At 40.4% G+C, this 21,730-nt stretch overlaps 1 protein-coding gene and 1 long non-coding RNA gene across 4 annotated transcripts in view; both read right to left on the reverse strand.

Moving 5' to 3' along the window:
* The window catches only part of LOC137215078 (uncharacterized), a 36,575-nt gene extending 15,585 nt beyond the window's left edge, over nt 1–20,990 (reverse strand). Inside the window, exons 1-2 of the long non-coding RNA XR_010939147.1 lie at nt 8,969–20,990; nt 6,585–6,614 (exon numbers count right to left, since the gene is read on the reverse strand). This is a non-coding gene — a long non-coding RNA (uncharacterized lncRNA). The remainder of the gene's footprint in view (nt 1–6,584; nt 6,615–8,968) is intronic.
* CFDP1 (craniofacial development protein 1) overlaps nt 1–21,730 on the reverse strand; it is a 135,866-nt gene that overhangs the window by 43,033 nt on the left and 71,103 nt on the right. The window lies entirely within an intron of this gene.

Raw genomic sequence — 21,730 nt, forward strand, 5'->3', positions numbered from 1 at the left:
GCAGACAACCTTTAACCTACTTTGTTTCTATAACTGCTTATTCTGGACATTTCATATAAGTAGAATCATACAATATGTGGTCTTTTGTATTTGGCTTCTTTCATTTACCACAAAGTTTTCAATGTTCATCTACGTTGTAGCCCAAATCAGTACTGTACTCATTTTCAAGGCCAAATAATATTCCATTGTATGGGTTTTACACATTTTATTTATCCATTCATCAGTTGATAGACATTTGGATTGTTTCCACCCTTTGGCTGCTATGAATATGTACTTGTATGGACAAGAGATATCCAATTGTCCCGGTACCATCTGTCAAAGTGATTACACCTTCCCCATGTAGCTGTCTTGGCATTCTGGCCAAAAATCAATTGACTATAAATGTGAGGGTGTATTTCTGAACTCTCAATTCAATTCCACTGATCTATACATCTGTCCTTATGCCAGTACCACAATGTCTTGACTACTGTAGCTTTGTAGTAAGTTTTTAAAAAAATTTATTTATTTATGTATTTATTTATTTGGCTGTGTTGGATCTTAGTTGCGGCATACAGGATGTTCACTGCAGCATGCGGAATCTTTTGTTGCAGCATGTGGGCTTCTCTCTAGTTGTGGCACTCGGGCTCTAGGGTGCGCAGGACTCAGTAGTTGTGGCGCACGAGCTCCAGTGTGCACAGGCTCAGTAGCTGCGGCTCACAGGCCCCAGAGCATGCGGGCTCAGTAGCTGCGGCACACAGGCTTAGTTGCCCCGTGGCATGCGGGATCCTAGTTCCCTGACCAGGGATCAAACCCATGTACCCTGCATTGGAAGGAGGATTCTTAACCACTGGACCACCAGGGAAGTCCCTGTACTAAGTTGTGTTTTTTTTTTTATAAATTTTTTTTTAAATTTTTATTTATTTATTTATTTATGGCTGTGTTGGGTCTTCGTTTCTGTGCGAGGGCTTTCTCTAGTTGCGGCAAGCGGGGGCCACTCACTATCGCGGCCTCTCTTGTTGCGGAGCACAGGCTCCAGACGCGCAGGCTCAGTAATTGTGGCTCACGGGCCTAGTTGCTCCGCGGCATGTGGGATCTTCCCAGACCAGGGCTCGAACCCGTGTCCCCTGCATTGGCAGGCAGATTCTCAACCACTGCGCCACCAGGGAAGCCCCCGTATTAAGTTTTGAAGTTGGGAAATGCGAGTCCTTCAACTTTGCTGTTCTTTTTCAAAACTGTTTTGGCTATTGTGGGTCCCTTAAGTTTCCATATGATTTTTAGAATCAGCTTATCAATTTCTATAAAGAAGCCAGCTGGGATTCTGACAGGAGTTGCACTGAATCTGTAGATCAATTTTGGGAGTACAGCCACCTTAACAATATGAAGTCTCCCAATCAATGAAAACGGATGTCTTTCCATTTATTTAGATCTTTAATTTCTTTCAATAATATTTTATAGATTTCAGTGTACAAGTCTTAAACATCTTTTGTTAAATTTACTCCTAAGTATTTTACTCTTTTAGATGCTTTTGTAAGTAGAATTGTCTTCTTCATTTTGTTTTTGGATTGTCCATTGCTAATTTATTGAAATACAATTGATTTTTGTAGTATACTGATTTGTATCCTGCAACCTTGATGAATCTGTCTACTACTTCTCATAGTTTTTAGATGATTAATGAGGATTTTCTATATAAAAGATCATGTCATTTGTGAATAGAGATTTAACTTCTTTCTTTCCAATTTGGTTGCCTCTTACTTCATTTTCTTGTCTAAGTGCCCTGGCTAGAACCTCCAACACAATGCCAAATAGAAATAGCATGAGGGGACATCCTTGACTTCTTCCTATCTTAGGGGGAAAACAGCCAGTCTTTCATGATTAAGTATGATGTTAGCTGTGGTTTCGTTTTTCATAGATGCCCTTTTATTGGGTTGAGGAAGTTCCCTTCTGTTCTTAGTTTGTTGAGTATACTTCACTCCTTTATTGTTTTTCACAAGTGATTAATATTCCACTGTATGGATACAGTATAATAAGAAATGTATTTGGCCCCAGTTTCCTGGAACACAGCTCCCAAACCCCTTGGGATTTCCTGAGTGCTAACAGCATCTTTTGTTATTCATAGCAAGAGCTCCTTATGTTCACACTGGAGTTTATGCTAAACGAGGTGACTTAGGATAGTGCCCACAGATAGCTTCAGGACTGAGCTGGTCACAAGAAAGACCAAATGGTTAGAGGCCATCGACCTCTGGGAAGGGGAGGAGGGACAGAGATGAAGCTCTATAAAAACCTCTAAAGAGCAAAATGTGATGAGCTTCTGGGTTAGTAAACACACTGAGGTGTTGGGCGAGTGCTCCCAATACCTTACCCTATGCATCTCTTCCATTTGGCTGTTTCTGAGTTGTACTCTTAATACTAAACTGGTCAACATAAGTAAAATGCTTTCCTGAGTTCTGTGAGCCATCCTAGCCAATTACTAAACTTTAGGAGGGGGTCATGTAACCCCTGATTTATAATTTTTTTAAAAAATCTTTTTAAAAAAATAAATTTATTTATTTTTGGCTGAGTTGGGTCTTCGTTGCTGCGCATGGGCTTTCTCTAGTTGCGGTGAGTGAGGGCTACTCTTTGTTGCGGTACGCGGGCTTCTCACTGTGGTGGCTTCTCTTGCTGCAGAGCACGGGTTCTAGGCACTCGGGCTTCAGCAGTTGTGGCTCGCAGGCTCTAGAGCGCAAGCTCAGTAGTAGTGGCGCACGGGCTTAGTTGCTCTGTGGCATGTGGGATCTTTCTGGACCAGGGCTCGAACTCGTGTCCCCTGCACTGGCAGACGGATTCTTAACCACTGTGCCACCAGGGAAGTCCCTGATTTATAATTATTTAGTCAGAAGCATGGATAGCCCGGGTTTTGCACTTGGTATCTCAAGGGGGGCTATTCTTATGGGACTGAGCCCTTATGCTGTGAGGTGTACATTAACTCCGGGCAGTGGCAGAACTGAATTAAACTGATTAACACTTAGGTGGTGTCTGGAGAATCACAGTATTGGTTGGTGTTGGAAAACACCCCAGAATGGATGTACGTTTTGTTTATCTGTTCATCAGTTGATGGACATTGGGTTGTTTCCACTTTTTGGGTACCATGATAATGCTGCTATGAACATTTGTGTACGTTTTTGTGTGGACATATTGTTTTCAGCTTTCTTGAGTATATATTTTGGAACAGAACTGTAGGTTTAAATGGTAAGTTTATGTTTAACTTTTTGAGGAACTGTCAAAATCTTTTCCAAAGCATTTATAGCATGCTGTATCCCACCAGTAACATACAAGGGTTTCAATTTCTCCACACCCTCACCAACATTTATTTCCATCTTTTTGATTATAGCCATACTAATAGGTGTGAAGTGGTATCTCACTGTGGTTTGATTTCCATGTCCCTAATGAATAATTATGCACTGCAAGTTTTTAACTAAATGTTATTTTAAAATTATTGCAGACATTTAATTGGATGCAACTTAAGCAAGGATAGCCTTAAATCATGTAGAAATCCTTGCCAGAAACCACGAAAACACATATGCATAAAACTATTCATTGTGGGACTCTTTTATAATAACAGAAGACTAGAGGGACTTCCCTAGTGGCCCAGTGGTTAAGAGTCCGCCTTCCAGTGCAAGGGACGTGTGTTCAATCCCTAGTCGGGGAACTAGGATCCCACATGCCACAGGGCAACTAAGCCTGCACGTTCTAGAACCTTCTCATCACAACTACAGAGAAGCCTCCGTGCCCCAATGGAGACCCAATGAAGCTAAATAAAAAGATTAAAACAAACAAACAAAAAACCCAGAAGACTAGAAACAACCCAAATGTTTAATGAACAAAATTAACTGAATAAACTCTGGTACATTCATACGATGAAATACCTTGCATCTGAAAAAAATGAAAGAGGAAACTCTCTAAGTACTACTATCAAGTGATCTCCAGAATGTACTAAGTAAAAATGCAAGGCAGAGAAAACTGTATATAGGATACTATGTGTGTGTTAATCTAAGTAAAGAGAAATAAATGTATCTTTTTTTGTCAATGGAAGGATAAATCATTAAAAAAAGATTACTTATACTATAAAGAGAGAATAGGTAGAGGGAATAGAGACAGAAATTGAACTTATTTGAAAATTTGCTTTTATAGATTTTGCATTAAGTACAAAATAAAATTTAAGTAGAAACAAAAGCAATCTCTAAAAACTAAAAATGAAATAAAACAAATGAACTTAATATGTATCTACTTGGTAGCATCACAAAAAGAAATACTATTCCAGGTGACTTTACATCACAGTAATTTAGCTATACATTTCAAGTGAAATATACCCTAAGGACAAAAAAAACTGCAAAAACAAAACAAAAAACCTAACTTACACTATTTGTACTAATCCCACTTGGTGGTGGTACTAAGACTATTATGTGTACATTGTGAAATAAAGCAAATGGGTATTTGAGTGATATTCTATCAATCCTGCTGTTTGTTCTCAGTTTAAGAAGATAAAAGTTTCAGATTTAAGATAACCCGAGAGTCCTAAATTTGTTTCAGACGGAGCAGTACTGCCTTTACAGAAAGGAAATAAAAATAAAACAAAACAAAACTCTTTGTGTACTGAAAAGTCCTTGGGACAACGACCAACTCAGTAGTGCTAAAAAGAAACAACAGACCCAAAATGGAGTCACTTATGCTAAGCCCCATAAAAACTTAAAACTACTAACGTAACTGCAGTTTCACCTCTCCCAGGAGTGGAATTATAAACCAACCAGTCTGAAATTTCTTAGTCAGCACTAGAGAGGTAATCTACCTAAAATGCCCTGCCTTCCCCTAAAGGAAGGTATACCTTACCTGAAAAAATCCAGTTTTTAAATTTCCTTGTTCCACCCTCTTTCTGCTTATAAAAACTTTCCATTTTGTAAGGAGCACCTTTCTATCAATATTTGGTAGATGGGATGCTGCTTGATTCATGAATTGCTTAATAAAGTCATTAAGATCTTCAAATTTACTCTGCTGAATTTTGTTTTGTAACACTAGCAACTAACATTCCTTATCCCTAGTGTCTTGAAATAATGCTTCCCACTAAAAGGCAACAGGGGTCCTAGGTTAGATAACCTACACCAGGTCTGTGGCAAATGTACAAAATGAGCCTGGGATATTTTGTCATACCAGATAACCCGGAAGCTATCAAAGAGTATTAGGGTTATTGTCAAAAGGACTTGTGACCTTACTTGAAGAAGTACTCACTGACCAGATGAAACAATGTGGGAATCAATAAGGGTAATGACTGTAATACCCTTGATTGATTTGAAATAATATCAAATGTTTAAATTCATGAGTTCACAATAAAAAATACTAATTTGTATTTAACTGGAAGATGTTAGTGAATCAACTCATACTGAAAATGGGTACATAAAAAAGAAACAAGCATTTATCCTGTCTTTCCTATATGAATTGGGACCAAACAGATGAGGAAGAGTTGATATGTATATGAGTATTACAGCTAATAAATGAAGAGAGAATGACACCGTCACTGCTATAGGTTGACTTTGTCTCCCTGCTCTCTCCAATGCACACTGAAACAATCCCAGTGTGTTGGTATTTGGAGGTGGGGCTTTTGGGAGATGATTAGGTCATGAGGGTGAAGCCCTCACAAATGGGATTATTAGTGTACTTAAAAAAGGAGGCCCTAGGGAACTCCCTTACCTCTTCCATTGTGAGAGGACAGTGAGAAGACATCTGTCCATGAGCCAGGAAGCGGGTTCTCACCAGATATTGAACCTGCCCGAGTCTTCGTCTTAGGATTCCCAGCCTCCAGAAATGTTTATAAGCCACCCAGTGTATAGTAATCTGTCACAGCAGCCTGAATGGACTAAAACAGTCTCCAGTTTGCAATCGTGGATGGATCTAGGATCTAGGATCATAACACCATAAAAAGAGAAAGCCAGACATTATGTGTCTCCTAATACAACATCACTCTGATACAGTTTTGAATATAAAACAGGATGTGGGAAACTCTACAGGACAAACTAGTTTCTTCAACAAAAACATAAGAAAAATAGATGGAATGGAGACCTAAAGATTAAAAGGGACTAAGAAGAGCAGTGGTTAAGAATCTGCCTGCCAATGCAGGGGACATGGGTTTGAGCCCTGGTCCGGGAAGATCCCACATGCCGTGGAGCCACTAAGCCTGTGCGCCATAACTACTGAGTCTGCGCTCTAGAGCCCGCATGCTGTAACTACTGAGCCCGTGTGCCACAACTACTGAAGCCCACACGCCTAGAGCCTGTGCTCCACAACAAGAGAAGCCACCACAATGAGAAGCCCGTGCACCGTAACAAAAAGCAGCCCCCGCTTGCCGCAACTAGAGAAAGCCCACACACAGCAATGAAGACCCAACGCAGCCACAAATTAAAAACAAATAAATAAATTTATTTTAAAAATAAAATAAAATAAAAGGGACTAAGAGATATATCAACCAATTATCATGCCTGAACCTTACTGAATCCTGATTCAAACAAACTAGAACATATGAGACAAACTGGATATTTAAACAATGATCGAATATTTGGTAATATTATGAAAACACTTACTTTTTTCAGGTGTGACATGGTATTATGATTCTGTTTAAAAAGAAGAGAAACATATTGAAATATTTATCGGTAAATATTTTTATTTTAGAGATATATATAAAATAATATTTATGAGTAAACTCACATATCTGAGATATGCTTCAAAATAATATGATGAGCCTAGACAGGGGTACAGACGAAGTAAGACTGGGTACTAATGGTTAATTATTGAAGCTGGGCTAAAAAAAGAAAAAAAATGGACCATGCTATTAGAGAGATAATAATTTAAAAATTCCTTACCAACAAAGTTCTTAAACCTTTCTTTCTTTCTTTTTTCAGTTTTGAAGATTTTTATCATTTTACTGAATCTCTGTCCTATGCCTCTTTCTGGGAACAGAAGAGACTATTTTAATTGAAGTAGAATGCTTATACCCTCTACTATAACTAATTTTTATGTCTAAAAGAAGAATTTCCACAGAAACTACCATAAAAACCCACTCTAAAGAATCTTAATTATACCAATCATGTCTCCAATGAAGTAATATAAAACATTAACTGTTTAAATATACAGTTGTCCTTCAGTATAAGGGAATGGTTCCAGGACCTTCTTTGGATACCAAAATCCGTGGATGATCAAGTCCTTTATATAAAATGGCAGAGTATATGTATATAACCTATACACATCCTCCTGAATACTTTAAATCATCTCTAGATTACTTAATACCTAATACAATGTAAATGCTATGTAAATAGTTGCTGGCCCTAAGCAAATTCAAGTTTTGTTTATTGGAACTTTCTGGAATCTTTTTTCTGCATATTTTCGAACCTGTGGATACGGAGAGCCAACTGTATAAGAGTTAAATGTGGATCTTAGCCTTCATGTAATTCCTGTTTCTCAAAGAATATTTAAAGTCCAGACAGAACGAAAGCCTCCATTTAGAAAACTGCCAGAGCAAATATACAAAGGGAAAATTCCTGCCTATTGTGGGAACAACAGGCACCTCACAACATGTCCATGGTCCCTCCTCCCGCAACCACAGCAGACATCAGTAATCAATCACTTCTTTCCTTCTTTCCTTCTGAATCTCCACAGAGCTTCATGGCAATATGATAACCAGATTAGTATTATTAGGTGTCAGGAAACCTATTTGCCACCCTTGTTTATCTTTCCTTCTTCACTTCCATCTCCTTGGAAAAGCATCATGATAGAGTGGAAGGAGCTCAGACTTTGGACTCAGATAAACCTGGGTGGGAATCTGGTTTCTGCCTCTTATTACTTTGGGCAAATGAACAAACCTATCTAAACCTGTTTCTTTATCTGTAAAATAAAACAATTCCCTAGGATTAGAGACGATATACATGAAGCAGCCATGGTGGGGGTTCACCAAACGATAACTATCATTACCACCCTCTCCTGAGGCTTGCTGAAGGAACACAGGATATAAAGCCGTTACTGCTTCCACTACCTGAGGGGTGGCAGAATGTCTACTAGAGCTGGGGAAAGGCATACTGGCCCACAAAGAAACAGTAAACTATTGCCTTTAAGAGGCAGTCCTACGGAGGAGTAATATGGGGAAGCTCTGCTGTGAACTGTGGTGACCTGTGATGAAAGAGCAGATAGGGGTGTACACAAGCCAAGTCACTCTTTAACTGGGCTAGAGATGACTGCTCCAGATTAACAACTAAGAAAAACTTGTTACAGAGTTAGTTGTAGGGGCACTTCTCTTTCCCCACTAGGATTTCAGTCCTTTGAGGACAGATACCCTTTTCTTCCTTCTCTGTATCCCTAGCACAACACTTTGCCAAAAATATTCTTCACTGCCAGGCAGTTAAAAGGGAAAGAGAGAAAGAGAGAGAGAGTGAGAAAGAAAGGGAGGAAGGGAGGGAGGGAGGCAGGAAGGATGGATGGATGGAAGGAAGGAAAGGGAATATTGACACTGACTGGTTCAAGATGGTGGAGTAGAAGGATGTGTGCTCACGCCCTGTTGCAAGAGGACCGGAATCACAACTAACTCCTGAACAATCATCAACAGGAAGACAATGGAACTCACCAAAAATGATACCCCACATCCAAAGACAAAGGAGAAGCCGCAATGAGACAGTACAGGGGGCGCAATCACAATAAAATCAAATCCCATGACCACTGGGTGGGTGACTCACAAACTGGAGAACACTTTTACCACAGAAGTCCACCCACTGGAGTGAAGGTTCTGGGCCCCATGTCAGGCTTCCCAGTCTGGGGGTCAGGCAATGGGAGGAGGAATTCCTAGAGAATCAGACTTTGAAGGCTAGCGGGATTTGATTGCAGGACTTCGAGAGGACTGGGGGAAACAGACTCCACTCTTGGAGGGATCGGGACCCAGGGAAAGGAGCAGTGACCCCACAGGAGACTGAACCAGACCTACCTGCTAGTGCTGGAGGGTCTCCTGCAGAGGTAGGGGGTGGCTGCAGCTCACCGTGGGTACAAGGACACTGGCTGGCAGCAGAAGTTCTGGGAAGTACTCCTTGGCGTGAGCCCTCCTAGAGTCCGCATTGGTTCCACCAAAGAGCCGGTTGGGTCCAGTGTTGGGTCGCCTCAGGCCAAACAACCAACAGGGAGGTAACCCAGCCCCACCCATCAGCAGACAAGTGGATAAAGTTTTACTGAGCTCTGCCCACCAGAGCAACAGCCAACTCTACCCACCACCAGTCCCTCCCATCAGGAAGCTTGCACAAGCCTCTTAGATAGCCTCATCCACCAGAGGGCAGACAGCAGAAGCAAAAAGAACTACAATCCTGCAGCCTGTGGAACAAAAACCACATTCACAGAAAGACAGACAAGATGAAAAGGCAGAGGGCTATGTACCAGATGAAGGAACAAGATAAAACCCCAGAAAAACAACTAAATGAAGTGGAGATAGGCAACCTTCCAGAAAAAGAATTCAGAATAATGATAGTGAAGATGATCCAGGACCTCGGAAAAAGAATGGAGGCAAAGATCGAGAAGATGCAAGAAATGTTTAACAAAGATCTACAAGAATTAAAGAACAAACAAACAGAGATGAACAATACAATACCTGAAATGAAAATTACACTAGAAGGGATCAATAGCAGAATAACCGAAGCAGAAGAATGGATAAGTGACCTGGAAGACAGAATGGTGGAATTCACTGCTGCGGAACAGCATAAAGAAAAAAGAATGAAAAGAAATGAAGACAGCCTAAGAGACCTCTGGGACAACATTAAATGCAACAACATTCACATTATAGGGGTCCCAGAAGGAGAAAAGAGAGAGAAAGGACCTGAGAAAATATTTGAAGAGATTATAGGCAAAAACTCCCCTAACATGGGAAAGGAAATAGTCACCCAAGTCCAGGAAGCGCATCGAGTCCCATACAGGATAAATCCAAGGAGAAACACACTGAGACACAAAGAAATCAAACTGGCAAAAATTAAAGACAAAGAAAAATTATTGAAAGCAACAAGGGAAAAATGACAAATAACATACAAGGGAACTCCCATAAGGTTAACAGCTGATTTCTCAGCAGAAACTCTACAAGCCAGAAGGGAGTGGCATGATATACTTAAAATGATGAAAGGGAAGAAACTACAACCAAGATTACTCTACCCGTCAAGGATCTCATTCAGATTCAATGGAGAAATCAAAAGCTTTATAGACAAGCAAAAGCTAAGAGAATTCACCATCACCAAACCAGCTCTACAACAAATGCTAAAGGAACTTCTCTAAGTGGGAAACACAAGAGAAGAAAAGGGCCTACAAAAACAAACCCATAACAATTAAGAAAATGGCAATAGGAACATACACATTGATAATTACCTTCAATGTGAATGGATTAAATGCTCCAAACAAAAGACACAGGCTCCCTGAATGGATACAAAAACAAGACCCATCTATATGCTGTCTACAAGAGACTCACTTCAGACCTAGGGACACATACAGACTGAAAGTGACGGGATGGAAAAAGATATTCCATGCAAACGGAAATCAAAAGAAAGCTGGAGTAGCAATACTCATATCAGATAAAATAGACTTTAAAATAAAGAATGTTACAAGAGACAAGGAAAGACGCTACATAATGATCAAGGAATCAATCCAAAAAGAAGATATAACAATTTTAAATTTATATGCACCCAACACGGGAGCACCTCAGTAATACATACAACAACTGCTAACAACTATAAAACAGGAAATTGACAGTAACACAGTAATAGTGGGGGATTTTAACACCTCACTTACACCAATGGACAGATCATCCAGACAGAAAATTAATAAGGAAACACAGGCCTTACATGACACAATAGACCAGATAAGATTTAATTGATATTTATAGGACATTCCATCCAAAAACAGCAAATTACACTTTCTCAGCTGCACACAGAACATTCTCCAGGATACATTACATCTTGGGTCACAAATCAAGCATCAGTAAATTTAAGAAAACTGAAATCATATCAAGCATCTTTTCCGACCACAACACTATGAGATTAGAAATCAATTACAGGGAAAAAAACGTAAAAAACGCAAACACATGAGGCTAAACAATACATTACTAAACAATCAAGAGATCACTGAAGAAATCAAAGAGGAAATAAAAAAAACCTAGAGACAAATGACAATGAAAACATGACGATCCCAAACCTATGGGATGTGCAAAAGCAGTTCTAAGAGGGAAGTTTATAGCTATACAAGCCTACCTCAAGAAACAAGAAAAATCTCAAATAAACAATATAACCTTACACCTAAAGGAACTAGAGAAAGAAGAACAAACAAAACCCAAAGTTAGCAGAAGGAAAGAAATCATAAAGATCAGATCAGAAATAAATGAAAAAGGAACAAAGGAAATAACAGCAAAGATCAATAAAACTAAAAGCTGGTTCTTTGAGAAGATAAACAAAATTGATAAACCTTTATCCAGACTCACCAAGAAAAAGAGTGAGAGGACTCAAATCGATAAAATTAGAAATGAAAAAGGAGAAGTTACAACAGACACCGCAGAAATACAAAGCATCGTTAAGAGACTACTACAAGCAACTCTATGCCACTAAAATGGACAACCTGGAAGAAACATACAAATTCTTAGACAGGTATAACCTTCCAAGACTGAACCAGGAAGAAATAGAAAATATGAACAGACCAATCACAAGTAATGAAATTGAAACTGAGATTAAAAATCTTCCAACAGGGCTTCCCTGGTGGCGCAGTGGTTCAGAGTCCGCCTGCCGATGCAGGGGACACGGGTTCGTGCTCCGGTCCAGGAGGATCCCACATGCCACAGAGCGGCTGGGCCCATGAGCCCTGGCCACTGAGGCTGTGCATCCGGAGCCTGTGCTCCACAGCGGGAGAGGCCACAACAATGAGAGGCCCACTTAGTGCAAAAAAAAAAAAAAAAAATCTTCCAACAAACCAAAGTCCAGGACCAGATGGCTTCACAGGTGAATTCTATCAAACATTTAGCGAAGAGCTAACACCCATCCTTCTCAAACTCTTCCAAAAAATTGCAGAGGACGGAATACTCCCAAACTCATATTACAAGGCCACCATCACCCTGATACCAAAACAAGACAAAGATACAACAAAAAAAGAAAATTACAGACCAATATCACTGATGAATATAGATACAAAAATGCTCAACAAAACACTAGCATACAGAATCAAACAACACATTAAAAGGATCATACACCATGATCAAGTGGGATCTATCCCAAGGATGCAAGGTTTCTTCAATATATGCAAATCAATCAATGTGATACACCATATTAACAAATTGAAGAAGAAAACCACAGGATCATCTCAATAGATGCAGAAAAAGCTTCTGACAAAATTCAACACCCATTTATGATAAAAACTCTCCAGAAAGTGGTAATAGAGGGAACCTACCTGAACATAATAAAGGCCATATATGACAAACCCACAGCAAACATCATTCTCAATGGTGAAAAACTGAAAGCATTTCTTCTAAGATCAGGAACAAAACAAGGATGTCTACTCTTGCCATTATTATTCAACATAGTTTTGTAAGTCGTAGCCATGGCAATCAGAGAAGAAAAAGAAATAAAAGGAATCCAAATTGGAAAAGAAGTAAAACTGTCACTGTTTGCAGATGACATGATACTATACATAGAGAATCCTAAAGATGCCACCAGGAAACTACTAGAGTTAATCAGTGAATTTGGTAAAGTTGCAGGATACAAAATTAATGCACAGAAATCTCTTGCATTCCTATACACTAACAACAAAAGATAAGAAAGAGAAATTAAGGACACAATCCCATTCACCATTGCAACAAAAAGAATAAAATACCCAGAAATAAACCTACCTAAGGAGGTAAAAGACGTGTACTCAGAAAACTATATGACACTGATGAAAGAAATCAAAGCTGACACAAAAAGATGGAGAGATATAACATGTTCTTGGATTGGAAGAATCAATATTCTAAAGATGACTATATAACCCAAAGAAATCTACAGATTCAATGCAATCCCTATCAAATTACCAGTGGCATTTTTTACAGAACCAGAACAAAAAATCTTAAAATTTGTATGGAGACACAAAAGACCCCGAATAGCCAAAGCAGTATTGAAGGAAAACAACAGAGCTGTTGGAATCAGCCTCCCAGACTTCAGACTATACTACAAAGCTACAGTAATCAAGACAATATAGGACTGGCATAAAAACAGAAATATAGATCAATGGAACAGGATAGAAAACTGAGAGATAAACCCACACATGTATGGTCAACTAATCTATGAGAAAGGAGGCAAGGATATACAATGGAGAAAAGACAGTCTCTTCAATAAGTAGTGCTGGGAAAACTGGACAGCTACATGTAAAAGAATGAAATTAGAACACGCCCTAACACCATACACAAAAATAAACTCAAAATGGATTAGAGACCTAAATGTAAGACCGGACACTGTAAAACTCTTAGAGAAAAACACAGGAAGAACACTCTTTGACATAAATCACTGCAAGATCTTTTTGACCCACCTCCTAGAGAAATGGAAATAAAAACAAAAATAAACAAATGGGACCTAATGAAACTTCAAAGCTTTTGCACAGCAAAGGAAACCATAAACAAGACAGAAAGACAACCCTCAGAATGGGAAAAATATTTGCAAATGAATCAACGGACAAAGGATTAACCTCCAAAATATATAAACAGCTCATGCAGCTCAATATTAAAAAAACAAACAGGGCTTCCCTGGTGGCACAGTGGTTGAGAGTCCGCCTGCTGATACAGGGGACACGGGTTCGTGGCCCGGTCTGGGAAGATCCCACATGCCGCAAAGCGGCTGGGCCCATGAGGCATGGCCGCTGAGCATGCGCATCCACGTCCGGAGCCTGTGCTCTGCAGTGGGAGAGGCCACAACAGTGAGAGGCCCGCATACCGCAAAAAAAAAAAAAACCCAGTCCAAAAATGGGCAGAAGACCTAAATAGACATTTCTCCAAAAAAGACATACAGATGGCCAAGAAGCACATGAAAAGCTGCTGAACATCACTAATTATTAGAGAAATGCTAATCAAAACTACAATGAGGTATATCACCTCACACCAGTTAGAATGGGCATCATCAGAATATCTACAAACAACAAATGCTGGAGAGGGTGTGGCGAAAAGGGAACCCTCTTGCACTGTTGGTGGGAATGTAAATTGATACAGCCACTATGAAGAACAGTATGGAGTTTCCTTAAAAAACTAAAAATAGAACTATCATATGACCCAGCAATCCCACTACTGGGCATATACCCTTGAGAAAACCATAATTCAAAGAGTCATGTACCACAATGTTCATTGCAGCACTATTTACAATAGCCAGGTCATGGAAGCAACCTAAATGCCCATCAAGAGATGAATGGATAAAGAAGAGACTGTCATACAGAGTGAAGTAAGTCAGAAAGAGAAAAACAAATATCGTATATTAACGTATATATGTGGAACCTAGAAAAATGGTACAGATAAACCGGTTTGCAGGGCAGAAACTGAGACACTGATGTAGAGAACAATCGTATAGACACCAAGGGGGGAAAACGGCGGGAGGGGGGTAGTGGTGGTGGGATGAATTGGGAGATTGGGATCAACATATATACACTAATATGTATAAAACAGATAACTAATAAGAACCTGCTGTATAAAAAATAAATAAAATTCAAAAAAAAGAAAGCAAGGAAGGAAGAACAAAAAGAAAGAAAAGGAAGAAAAGAAAGGAAGGAAGGAAGGAAAAGAAAAAAAAAAGGCAGTTTCACTTAAGAACAAAGCAGCAGTTTGCTGAGAGTCTGCCACGAGCACTACATTTGCCCATTTGTGGAGGAGGAAGCTGAAATTAGGGCGGTCACACTCCAGGACATGGCTGTGGTGGGGTGCAAAGCCCTGGTCTGCCTGACTCCAAGCTTGAAATCATGAGAGTGAGAAGCTCACAGATGTGGAGGTCCCCCCATATCTAAGACATATCTACAGGGGAGGTGTCTCCATGATGGTATAAAAACATGGCGGCCTTGTTGGTCTATTAGTTTTGGACAAACGCACTGTCATTATGCAAGATGCTCACATTAGGGGATCCTGGGTGGAGGGTACATGGTATTCTCTGTTCTATCTCTGCAACTCTTCCATAAATCTTACGTTTATTTATTTCCTTAAATGTGGCAGAGAAAAGGAGAAAGTATTATTTAAAAAATTGCTGCCTAAATGCAATGGGATAGTCTGGATTGGATCCTGGAATAGCAAAAGGACACTCAAGGGAAAACTGGAATAAAGTTTAGAGTTTGGTTAAGAGTTCTGTCCCACTGTTGATATCTTAATTTTGACAAACGTTCCATGGTCATGTAAGATGTTAAAATTAGGGGAAGCTGGATGAAAAATACATGAGAACTCTATCATTTTAGCAACTTGTCTGAAATAAATTATTCAGGTTATTCACTATAAAATTATTCTAAAATAAGACCCTTGCTTTTATTAAAAAACCCAAAGCAGTAAAAAATTAAGTGAGGACTTCCCTGGTGGCGCAGTGGTTAAGAATCCGCCTGCCAATGCAGGGGACACAGGTTCGATCCCTGGTCCAGATCCCACATCCACGGAGCAACTAAGCCTGTGTGCCACAACACTGAGCCTGAACTCTAGAGCCTGCGAGCCACAACTACTGAAGCCCATGCACCCTAGAGCCCTTGCGCCACAACTACTGAAGCCCGTGTGCTCTAGGGCCCACGTGCCACAACTACAGAGCCCATGTCCTGCAACTACTGAAGCTCACGTGTCTAGAACCCGTGTTCTGCAACGAGAAGCCACTGCAATGAGAAGCCCACGCACTGCAACAAAGAGTAGCCCCTGCTTGCTGCAACTAGAGAAAGCCCATGTGTAGGAACAAAGACCCAACGCAGCCAAAAATAAATAAATAAATAAAAATTAAGTGAAGTAAATATTCTATATACCATATTTATAATTGTATTTGTAATGAAATATAATTGTATTAAAAATGAGGTTAATTTATTAAATCTTAATTCTTAAATAGATATCTTTTCATATTCTATTTTATGAAATGGGAAGTAAGCATAAAGCTCTCCCGCCAAGAGTGGTGGTCTCCAGGAAAAGCATTTGTGCAACTGAGTTGCAAGCTAAATCTGCTTTCCCAGATAAACTATGGTTATTCATACTTGGGTACTTGGCAGACATCTTCTCATTTCTGAGAAATGAAAGAAGTCTGTCATTTGAAGGAGAACAACTGACAGTATTTGCTGCCAATGATAATTCTGAGCTTTAAAATTCTGGAAAACTTGTATCTACCACTGTTAGCTGGACAGCTTCCCGGTACTTAAAGGCTTTCTGATGAGATTGGTGGTGATACTAATGAATATAACTTGTTAATGAAATCAGTCAACATTAGAACTGTATAAACCAGTGAACTAGTATTTTCCAAATAAATAATGCATGGTGTTACAAATCATGCATATTGGTAAAAAAAAAAAATCATTCAAAATGCAAGACCAAAGATTTTAATGTAACAGTACAAAATCTGATCAGTTTTCAGATTCCACATTGCAATTAAACTTTAAGATACTACCATTGGAGGGACTTCCCTGGTGGTCCAGTGGTTAAAAATCCGCCCGTCAGGACTTCTCTGGTGGTACAGTGGTTAAGAATCTGCCTGCCAATGCAGGGGACATGGGTTTGAGCCCTGGTCTGGGAAGATCCCACGTGCCATGGAGCAACTAAACCCGTGCGCCAAAACTACTGAGCCTGTGCTCTAGAGCCTGCGTGCCACAACTACCGAGCCTGCGTGCCACAACTACTGAAGCCCATGTGCCTGGAGCCTGTGCTCCGCAACAAGAGAAGCCACCGCAATGAGAATCCCGTGCACTGCAATGAAGAGTAGCCCCCACTCACTGCAACTAGAGAAAGTCTGCACACAGCAACGAAGACCCAACGCGGTCGAAAATAAATTAAAAAAAAAAAAAAAGAGTCTACCTGCCAATGCAGGGGACATGGGTTTGAGCCCTGGTCTGGGAAGATCCCACATGCTGCGGAGCAACTAAGACCGTGTGCCACAACTACTGAGCCCGCACTCTAGAGCCCGCATGCTGCAACTACTGAAGCCCGTGCGCCTAGAGCCCATGCTCCACAAGAGAAGTCACCACAATGAGATGCTTGTGCACCTCAACGATGAGTAGCCCCTGCTCACTGCAACTAGAGAAAGCCTGCGCTCAGCAATGAAGACCGAGCGCAGCCAAAAAAATAAATTAAGAAAACAAAACAAACAAATCAACCTTAGGAAAAAAATAAGAAACTACCACTGGAGAACTTCATGTATTAAATAAAGACACTCAAGTGTTTGAATTTGGTGTGCTGATGAATTAGGTGCTAATGCATAAAGCCACCCACAGTGGCTGTGTTTTGTTAAGCTAGTCGATGTTTAGTATTACGTTTTTAAACAGGGAAATCAAGGTGCTGCTTTTTCAAGAGGGGAGTTATATAAAATATTCTCTTTATTTGATGGATTGCGCTGCCTAATGAAGCATGCCTGCAGCAAAATAAGGAGGAAGGGCTGATGTTGTCTTTGGCCCTTTTGGTGTTGGAGTTCCTCTGAGACAGCCTGCAGCATGTCCCTGAAGGCATGCTCTATGCCTACAACCCTGCTTCTAAGGCTTCCAGGGAAAATCACAGAGCTACACAGATCCCACAAACCTATCATTTCCAAACTCAGACCTGCTTGCTCTTAAAGGCGCTCAGAAACCCTAGGGAGTGACTGTCTAGGAAGCTCCCCTTTCCCATTTCCCAGAGACCATCCCAACCACCACCACACTCTTTGAGTCCCTAACATCACCTCCTCTTTCCTGTAGGGAGTAAATAGGAGCTATCAAGCAGGAACCCTTTTAACTTCCAGGTCACTTCCCTACGTGGAGGCTCTAAGTGTGTATTCTCGTAGCTTCTATTCCAAAACTAATGCACGCCCCTGAGCTGAGAATTCCATCCATCTTTTCCCACCTCCTCAGCAACGTCACTTGTTTAAATACACCGCTTTCCTCTATTTTAGCTTTTCCCTCTGTAGCTGCTCCAAAAGTCTGACCTCACTTGCTCTACCCCTTCCACAGCCCTCACTCCTTCCTTCTCCCACTGCCATTTGGGCTGTCTTACTCCTCCTATGAAACCACCTGGTGGAGGTCGCCAATGATGTCCTAGTTACTGAAGGCAAAAGAACCTTCTCTCCCTCTTCCTTTTGTTGTAGGTACTGGGAATGTGGGAGTTCTGGACATTTTAAATGACTGAATTGAGACCATTATTTAGAGTTAAAGATCTCAGAAAAATAAGGCTCAGTTAGAGAGTTCATCCAAAGCATAGTAGGAGAGGCACAGAGAAATTAAGACACTTCTCAGTATTCTATAATTAGGAAGTAGCAGATTGGGACTTTGAAGCCAAGAAGCTAGGCTCCTGCTGGCTTAACCTCTCATTAAACTGCTACTTCTAGTCTCCTGTATTTTTTTAAATGATGTACTTCGGAGGCTTTCCCCATAAGTACATACTGATCTCAGTGTTTAATAGCTGCATTATATTCTATTGTGTAGATATACTATATTTCATTAGTCACATATTGATTGGTATTTAGACTCTTCAGTTTTGCTATAACAAAAAAAAAGTTGTAATAAACTTTCTTAAAGAAAAACTACCATCATTCATATTTTGCTGTAGTACCACAAAATGATATCCAAAATTATCTAAACAGCTATTAAAATACGCCTTCCTTTGCCAACTACGTATCTGTATGAGGCTGGCTTTTCTTCATATCATTCAACCAAAATAACATATTAAAACAGACTGAACAGGGCTTCCCTGGTGGGACAGTGGTTTAGAATCCGCCTGCCAATACAGGGGACATGGGTTTGAGCCCTGGTCCGGGAAGATCCCACATGCCACAGAGCAATGAAGCCCATGCGTCACAACTACTGAGCCTGCGCTCTAGAGCCCGTGAGCCACAACTACTGAGCCCACGTGCCACAACGACTGAAGCCTGCGTGCCTAGAGCCCGTGCTCTGCAACAAGAGAAGCCACTGCAATGAGAAGCCAGCACACTGCAACGAAGAGTAGCCCCCACTCGCTGCAACTAGAGAAAGCCTGCAGAGAGCAATGAAGACCAAACACAGTCAAAAAAAAAAGGACTGAACGGAGCAGCAGACCTGAGAATCCAGCTATCTTCTATTAAACCAGACATTAAAGAGAGAAAATCACACCATGACTCTAATCTGTTGGTAAATATACTTATTAAGCAACCTAAACGCCCATCAACAGAGGAATGGATAAAGAAGATGTGGTACATATATACAATGGAATATTAGTAAGCCATAAAAAGGAACGAAATTGTGCCATTTGCAGAGACGTGGATGAACTGAGAGACTGTCATACAGAGCAAAATAAGTTAGAAAGAGAAAAAGAAATATCGTATATTAACACATATGTGTAATTTTAAAAAATGGTACAGACAAACCTATTTGCAAAGCAGAAATAGAGACACAGATGTAGAGAACAAACGTATGATCACCAAGGAGGGGGGTGGGTGGGATGGACTGGGAGATTGGGATTGATGTACGTACACTACTGTGTACAAAGTAGATGGCTGGTGAGGGCCTACTGTATAGCACAGGGGGAAAAAAAAGAAGATACAATCTGTTTGCAAGACATATATTAAGTTAACCTTAAAAACGCATTCCCATATACATTAGGTGCAGACAAATACTGTTTGATTCCACTTATACAAGGTACCTAGAATAGTCAAATTCAGAGTCAGAGAGTATATTGGTAGGTGCCCCCTGGGGAGGGGAACGGGGAGTTAGTGTTTAACGGGGACAGAGTTTCAGTATAGGAAGGTGAAAAATTCAGGAGATGGATGATGGTGAGAGCTGCCTAACAATGTGAATGTACTTAGTGCCACTTAACTGTACACTTAAATAAGGTTAAAATAGTATGTTATATATTATGTCTTTTACCACAATAAAAACAATTTTTAATAGTAGTACGTAGTTACTTGTTTATATTATGTTAACATGTATCAGAGTTCATTATTGTTATTTGAAAATGAATTAGTAAGTATTTAAAATTGTTCTCAGTTTTAACCTTTTATACTACAAATGGCAGTTATAACCAACTCAGTAAATTTTTTTTTTTTTTTGCTTTACAATGCTGTGTTAGTTTCTACTGCACAGCAAAATGAATCAGCTATATGTATACATATATCCCCTCTTTTTTGGATTTCCTTCCCATTTAGGTCATCACACAGCATTGAGTAGAGTTCCCTATGTTATACAGCAGGTTCTCATTAGTTATCTATTTTACACATAGTATCATCAGTGTTTATATGTCAATTCCAATCTCCCGATTCAACCCCCGCCCCCCACTAGCACTCAATAATTTCGAAGAGTGCTAAGAGGTCCTGAGAACATAAAGCTTGAGAACTGCTGAGGTAGGGTAACATGGATACAAGCTCCTTTTCTCCAATAGGGAAAAAAAAAAAAAGCCAGATTCTTATTAACAGGGAATCATTCACACCACTGGCTCCAAAATAGCAAAGCTCTGCAGAGGCTGATATGCTGTGTAGTGAATCAAGCGTTGAAGTTTTAGTTAGTCCGTGCATTTAATTTTTCCCCCCAAAGACTCTTTTTTAAAAATTTTATTTCTTTATTTTTATTTTTGGCCGAGTTGGGTCTTCATTGCTGCGCATGGGCTTTCTCTAGTTGCTGCGAGCAGGGGCTCCTCATTGTGGTGCGCGTTCTTCTCATTGTGGTGGCTTCTCTTTGTTGTGGAGCACAGGCTCTACGCGCATGGGCTTCAATACTTGTGGTACTCGGGCTCCGTAACTGTGGCTTGTGGGCTCTAGAGCACAGGCTCAGTAGTTGTGGCACCCGGGCTTAGCTGCTCCGCAGCATGTGGGATCTTCCCGGACCAGGGCTCGAACCCGTGTCCCCTGCACTGGCAGATGGATTCTTAACCACTGCGCCACCAGGGAAGTAACCTCCACCCCCCGCCCCCGCCCAAAGACTCTTAAAGAGCAAAAAAGTAAGACAAAACAACAGAACCACCAAATCTCATGCCTTGGATTTGCCAAACCATGAAGCCAGTCTTTCCTGAGACTCCATGCCTTTGCAGCCTGTTAGCAGTTTCCCTGACCATTACCACCTCCACCTAGTACTAAGGCAACTGGCTTGCCTTCTATCAGATTCTCCTATCTTTTCTCCGGGGATAACAGTCCTAAGCAAATTTGGAGACATATTCAGGACCATTAAAAGTAACTGGTTTTGAATTCAGAATAAAGGGATAACTACCTCTGGCCTAATAGGGATGTGCTTCACTGTCTACTTGACTAGGGTCAATTTCATAAGTACCATCTAAAATTTTCAATGTTTTGTTTATTGTGCTATCAAACCCCACGTTTGCATTGCTAACGGATACTCTCCAAAGAAAGCTGAAAACGATCTGCCAGAGAGAGAACTAGTTTTCTACTTGGCTGAATCTTGTGTACTTTCTACCCTTTCAGATGCTGGTCTCCCAATAGAGCTTGGAATAGCCATTTTGTGACTTACCCACACATACCTCTTATCCAATCAAATAAAAATGTCTTCTGGAAGGAGGTCCCTTCTGAAAGTAAACACAAGTGTCCTTATACTACAAGACAGCTTTATTTCACAGACT

This window comes from Pseudorca crassidens, chromosome 20 (genome assembly GCF_039906515.1).
Source record: "Pseudorca crassidens isolate mPseCra1 chromosome 20, mPseCra1.hap1, whole genome shotgun sequence".
NCBI lineage: Eukaryota > Metazoa > Chordata > Mammalia > Artiodactyla > Delphinidae > Pseudorca > Pseudorca crassidens.